We start from the raw sequence: 7,198 nt of genomic DNA, 5'->3' as shown, positions 1-7,198 counted from the left end.
TAAATTATATCTACTGAAAGAAGAAGCTTCTCTGATGAGGGTTAATTGAGGCATTGAACTATGGATATAACAATGTCATCAGGAGTAATTTTACTGTTATGTTCATTTAGCAGAATAATAGTAGTAGGTTTTTCTCTAGGGCCTATGACCTATCTAGTCTCAGGTTCTTGGCCACTGCACCAGTGTCAGGTATGGGTTCCATAAGTCTTAAATCCAACCAAAAAGTAGTTGGTTACTACAGTAACATTTGTTTCACTATTGCACCAATAGATCTCGTAGGCAGGTCACTGTTGTAGGTTGCAGGGTGTCTAGCTGGGTGATTACTTTTCTCCTCCAGGAGCACACAAAGTACCTTCCAGCACTGTGGATGTTAGTCAGTAGATGTGATGCTTCTAGTTGGGCACCAGCTTGATTTCTCAATGACACAAGTGGTGTTTTCAGCAATAGAGCATTACTATCAGGTTGTGGGAAGTAAGCAATAGCCTTGGCAATAGAGTGATGTTTGAGGAGGATCTATGGGGACCCCTTTGGCCAAGGAATCAACACAACGTAACTCATTCCTGTCTGTCACTGGAGATTTACTTGGTGGCATATGATGTCAAGTTGGGGCATTGTTTTTCTTATCATATAGTGACTCTATTTATAGACGTATATGTTTTAGGAAGCTTCTATAGTAGTTGGTTTTCATATGGCTTTTCAAACAGCCTTTAGTGTTAGTGGTCCCTCTCCATAGTCCCTCCTTTACCTTGCCCTTCCATCCCTTTCCCACTTGGTCTTCTATTCTAGTTTTCCTGTATCTCTTTATGACACTGTTCTCTTTCCTGTTCCCTGGAACATCCCTTCGCTCCCCTGGACACTCAGAGACTCTCTAACCTCTTTGCTTATTCTGATTGAAAGATACATATCAAAAGCTTAAAAGCTAAAACTCACATATAAGAGAAAACATGCAATATTTGTCTTTTTGGGTCTGGGTTACCTCACTCAGGATGACTATTTCTAGTTCCACTCATTTGCCTGCTAATTTCATTTTTCTTAAGAGCTGAATAATATTCCAGAGATGCACCACATTTTCACTATGCATTCTTCAGTTGATGGACATCTAGGCTTTTTCTAGTTTCTAGCTGTTAGGAATAGAGCAGTAATGAACATGGATGAGCAAGTATCTCTGTAAAAAGATGTAGACTCCTTTGAGTATATGCCCCAAAGTGGTATAGGTGGATATTGTGGTAGATGGCTTTTTGGCTTATGAGGAACCTCCACACTGATTTCCACAGTACTAGTTTGTACATCTACTATTAATGAATAAGTGTCATCCCTTCCTTCATCCTTGACAGCATGTATTGTTGTTTTGATCTTGGCATTTTAACTGGGGTAAAATCTCAAAGTAGTTTAAATGCATTTCCTTGACAGTTAGGAATGTTGAAAATTTTTGGTTGTGAGCCCAGCCTTTAACGGCTGAGCCATCTCTCCAGCCCAGGGGATGTTGAAAATTTTAAAAGTTTTTCTCAGCCATTTGTGTTTATATTTTAAAGCTCTCTGTTTAGGTGCATATTCCATTTTAGAAATTGTTTTTTTTTCCATGATGTCCATTTTTTGGTATATAATGGATACTAACTCTATCAAATGTATAATTGGTAAAGTTTTTTTTTCTATTCTGTCAGCTGCTGCTTTGCTCAAATGATGGTTTTCTTTGCTGTAAAACCTTTCAGCTTCATGAAGCCCATTCATTCATTAATTTTGGTTTTAATGCCTGTGCTGTAGGTGGCCCTGTTAGAAAGTTCTTTCCTGTGACAATGAGTTCAAACATATTCCCCACTTTTACTTTTATCACATTCAGGATATCTAGTCTGTTAACTCATTTGCAGTTGAGTTTTATGTAGTGTGATGGATAAGAACCTATTTTTATTATTTTATATGCAGCTATCCAGTTTAGCCAATACCATTTGTTGAAGATGCTGTCTTCTGCAGTGTGTATTTTTGATTTTTTTTTTTTGGGTCAAAGAAAGGTATTGTAGTTGTTTTTTTCTTTGGGCCACCAGCTCACAAATAAGGACATGGAAACTTATTATTAATTATAAATGCTTGGTCTTAGCTTAGACTTGTCCTACTAGCTCTTTTAACTTAATTTAAACTATTTCTATTAATTTATGTTTTGCTTCAGGGCTTATTACCTTTATTTCATTCTGTATGTCCTACTTTCCTGCTTCCTCTGTGTCTGTCTGTTTGGCTCCTGGAATCTCCCTGGTGTCTCTTTTCTTTTCTTCCCTCTGAACCTAAATTCTTCCTCTTACTTACTCTCCCTGCTCAGAAGTCCCAGCTATACCTCCTCCCTTGCTATTGGCTATTCAGCTTTTTATTAGACAGTCAAGATAAAACATCACCACATCTTTACATAATTAAACAAATGCAACACATCTTTACATAGTTAAACAAATATTCTGCAATATAAACAAATACAGCATATCTTTACATAGTTAAACAAATGCAACTTATCTTTGCATAGTTAAACAAATATTCTGCAACAATGTATCTGTAGATGTATGGAATTATGTCTGGGTCTTTAATTTGATTTCATTGATCAAAGTGTCTGTTATTATGTCAATACCATGTTGTTCTTATTACTATAGCCTTGTAATAAAATTTTAAATCTGGGGTGGTGATATCTCCAGCAGTTCTTTTATTATGTAGGATTACTTTAGCTATCTTGATTGTTTTTCCAGTTTCTGTGAAGAATTGTGTTGCAGTTTTGATGGGGAATGCACTGAATCTGTAGATGCTGTTTTCACAAAGTTAGTCCTACCAATCCGTGAGATTGGAAGGTCTCTCCATCTTCTCTTGTCTTCTTTAATTTCTTTCTTCAGGGTCTTAACGGTTTTTTTTTTTGTTTTTTGTTTTTTGTTTTTTGTTTTTCGAGACAGGGTTTCTCTGTGTAGCTTTGCGCCTTTCCTGGAACTCACTTGGTAGCCCAGGCTGGCCTCGAACTCACAGAGATCCGCCTGGCTCTGCCTCCCGAGTGCTGGGATTAAAGGCGTGCGCCACCACCGCCCGGCCTAAGAAAAGTACTTTCTTTCTTTCTTTTTTTTTTTGTTTTTTGAGACAAGGTTTCTCTGTGTTGCTTTGCACCTTTCCTGGAACCCGCTTTGGAGACCAGGCTGGCCTGGAACTCACAGAGATCCGCAACATTTTTTATTTATACAAGTCTTTCAATGCTTCACTAGAGTTACTCCAAGATATCCTGCGAGGCTGTTCAGAAACAGGTATGGTTTCCCTGATTTCTTTCTTAGTCTGTCATTTGTATATCAGAAGGCTACTAATTTTGTTTGTTAATTTTGTATTCTATTACTTTGATGAAAGTTTTTAATCAGCTGTAGCATTTTTCCTGGTAAAAATCTTCTTCATGTATAAAGTCATATTATCTGTAAATAAAAATACTTTGACTTCTTACTTTCCATATTGGTTTACATATGTTAAACCATCTTGCATCTCAGAAATGAAGCCAAGTTGATTAGGGTGGATAATCTTTTTGATTTGCTCTTGAATTTGATTTGCAAGTATTTTCTTAAGAATTTTTTCATCTGTGTTCATAAGGGATATTGGTCTATAATTTTCTCTCTCTTGCTCTCTTTTGCTGAGTCATTGTGTGATTTTGGTATCAGAATAATAGTGACTTTATAAAAAGATTTAGGAAATATTCCTTCTGTTTCTGTTTCATCGAATAGTTTGAGGAACATTTGCATTAGTGTTAGTTCTTTTTTGGAGTGTTGATAGAGTTCTGCACTGAATCCACCTAGCCCTGGGAATTATCATCACCATCATTATTATTTTGGTTGGTTTTTTTTTCATAATTGCTTTTATTTTGTTGGGGGATTATGAGTCTGTTTAAATTATATATATATATTCCATCCTTTTTCTTTTAGGTTTTCCAGTTTGGTGTAATATGATTTCTAAAGTATGTCCTTATGATTCTCTGAATTTCCTCAGTGTCTGTTGTAATGTCTCCCTTTTACTGTCTAATTTTATTAATTTGGATTTTCTCTCTTTTGTCTTTTAGTTAATTTGTCTAAAGCTTTGTCAATCTTGTTGACTTTTCTCAAAGAACCAATTATTTGTTTCATTGATTCCATATATTATTTTGTTTGTTTATTTATTTATTTCTCTTTTATTAGTTTTAGAGCTTTTGAGCATGTTTAAATTTTTTTTCCGAGACAGGGTTTCTTTGTGTAGCTTTGCACCTTTCCTAGAAGTCATCTTGTAGACCAGGCTGGCCTTGAACTCACAGAGATCCGCCTGCCTCTGCCTCCGAGTGCTGGGATTAAAGGCGTGCGCCACCACCTCTGGGTGAGCATGTTTAAGTTATTAATATGAGATTTCTCCAATTATTTTGGTTGTGAGTCTTGATTTTGAGTAATCTTTCCAGCTCTCTCCAGTTTTTTTTTAGTGCTATGAACTTGCCTCTTATAGATGCCTTCATTTTGTGCCATAGGTTTGGGTATGTTGTGTTTTTATTTTCATTATTTTTTTAAAGTTTTCAATTTCCATCCTGATTTTTGTCTCAACTTAGTTTTCATTCAGTAATGAGTTGTTCAGCTTCCATGAATTTTTAAATTCTCTGTATTTTCTGTTTTGTTGATATCCATCTTTAGTCCATGGTAGTCAGATATGATTCAGCATGTTATTTCAATTTTTCAATTTCTGTTGGGACTTTCTTTGTGTGCTAACATATGGCCGGTTTGGGAGAAAGTTCCAAAGGCTATTGTTTTAGTAGAATGTTCTGTCAATGTCTATTAGATACATTGGATTTATGATATTATTTAACTCCCTCATTTCTCTGCTTAATTTTTGTCTGGATGAGCTATGGATTGGCAAGATTTGGGTATTGAAGTTATCCTCTCTCACTGTCTTAGGGTCAATATGTGGTTTTAGTTGTAGTAGTATATCTTTTATGAACTTGAGTACGCTTCTGTTTAGTGTATAAATATTTAGAATTGTAAGATCCTTTTGAATTTTTCTTTTAATGACTATGTAGTATTATTTCCTATATCTTTTGAATAATTCTGGTTTGAAGTCTATTTTGTAAGATATTAAAATAGCTATGTTTACTTGCTTCTTGGTTCCCATTTTCTTGGGATACCTTTTTCTATCCCTTCACTGTAGGGTGATTTCTGTACTTGATGGTGAGGTGCATTTCCTGGATGCAGCAGAAGGATGGATCCTGTTTTGAAATCCAGTCTGTTAGTCTGTGTCTTTTCATTGGTGATTTGAGATCATTAATATTGAGAGTTATTAATGAGCAGTGTTTTTAATTTCTGTTATTTTGTTGGTTTTTTTTTCCCTTTTTTGATTGATTGTTCTGGAATTGTTTATCTGGCTGTCTTGGCTGTTCATGTTTTATGTTTTTGAGCTAGTTTTCTCAGCATCTGGACTTAGGGCATTTGAAGTGTCTCTTGGTGTAGGTATCAGATCTCACCCTTGTTGTGTCTTCCAAATGGGTGTTCCATCCTCTGGTTGCTGTTGCCCACTCTGGTTCCTAGCCAAATGTGCAGCTGTTGGACCCCTGAGTTACAGCCCAGTCTGGTGGCAGTGGTAGGTCAATAAAGATTCACATTGGCATAGAGAGAAGCAAATAGGAATGGCTGAAAGGAGTGGTGGGGAAGAACTAGGCAGACTCTGGACACTGGCTGTACATTCAAAGGCTGAGTCCCAAGGGGATGTAGATGGGCTGGGAGGAGGAGCTCACATGGGCAGGTGGCAGCTGGTCTAAGGTCTGGAGAGACTGCAGTGGAGGAAGTAGAGGGGCATAAAGTTTGCCTTCTTGAGTCCCAGCAAAGTTTGTCACTGTGGAGTCCCTAGTAGAGAGCTGTTCTTCCAGTTGGCTGAGAGCCACAGAAAAATAGAGATGGGCTAGAAAGAAGGGCTGGAAGGAGTAGCCATTAGGGAAGAACTAGCCATTAGCTAATTCTTAAAAACAAAACAGAGATAGATAATAACTTGTTCTTCTATATACTAAAAATTGCATTTGGGTTTCATATTCACTTGAAAAGATAAGTATTGATGCCAATACATAATGATAAATATGGATGAAGTGGGAGCACTATAGTGGGAGCACTAGAGACCTGATGTCAGACATTATCTGAGCCACAATACTGGGCTGGGTTGTCTTATGTTTGTCCGTGACTCCATCACTAGCTTCAGCCCCTGGGGTGAATGACTGGATCCTGTGACATGCCTGAGCCAGTTATGAAATAGATGCTCATCCAAGTTGAGCAACCATATAAAGGGACTATAAAGTGACCGAGTCTCAGTTCATCTTGAAGGTGATGCTTAGGTTGAACTAGGCAAACAGAAGCTGAAGAAGTAATTTTTATGCCAATGGGAAAGCCAGCTGAATTGCTTTTACAGGCTGTTGAGAGTAGCAGGAGTATGAATAAACTATAGTTTCACCTGAAAGTTAGCACCAGCAGATGCCTGGTTTTATTCCATAGTACTGTGGGTTCATAAAAATCATTTTATATACATGTTTGTAAAAACATTTTTATAGCTCACACATGTGCATTATATAAAGACTAGAGGAATCAAAGATCAACAAGTGTAAGAGTAAACACTTACTCTCCACCTCTTTCAGGTGTCGTAGTGACAGAGTTTCCTTCCTAGAAGGTGACAGAGATTGCTGGTTTCCAACTTCCTCCCTTCTTCTCTATCTCCATTCTCTGTCTTCCCCAGTCTTAACTCCTCCTGCTCCAGAACTTCTCAGGGTGTCTCCTCAGGCCTTGTTAAATTGAACCCTGTATATCCATTTCCAAAGCCTCAATACTTTATTTATTCTCTGATTTCCTTTTCATTTCTGTCTAATAAGGTCCTCATGTCTCAGCCCTGCACTGCTGTTCTTCTTCCTCAACATTCTTCTTCCCTAGCCTATTTGACTTTTCTGCCTCTTTGAGATTCAGGTTGGAGTCCATTTCTTTCCCTGATTGTTTCCATTTCCTTATTCTCAAACTTTTAGATCATTATTTCAACCTGGGGCATCTATATTTCATCAGGTGTCTTGATGCCTATTTGAGTTCTGTCTCTATTATTCCTAAATGATGCAAAATATGTTCAAGAATCTGGGTGAAGGTACTTGCCACCAAGCCTGACAACCTGAGTTTGATACATGGGACCCACATGGTAGAAGGAGAGAGAATTGGCTACCACAGGATGT

Source organism: Peromyscus leucopus, chromosome 2 (genome assembly GCF_004664715.2).
Source record: "Peromyscus leucopus breed LL Stock chromosome 2, UCI_PerLeu_2.1, whole genome shotgun sequence".
Lineage (NCBI taxonomy): Eukaryota > Metazoa > Chordata > Mammalia > Rodentia > Cricetidae > Peromyscus > Peromyscus leucopus.
Note: the sequence above shows the minus strand (reverse complement) of the source record.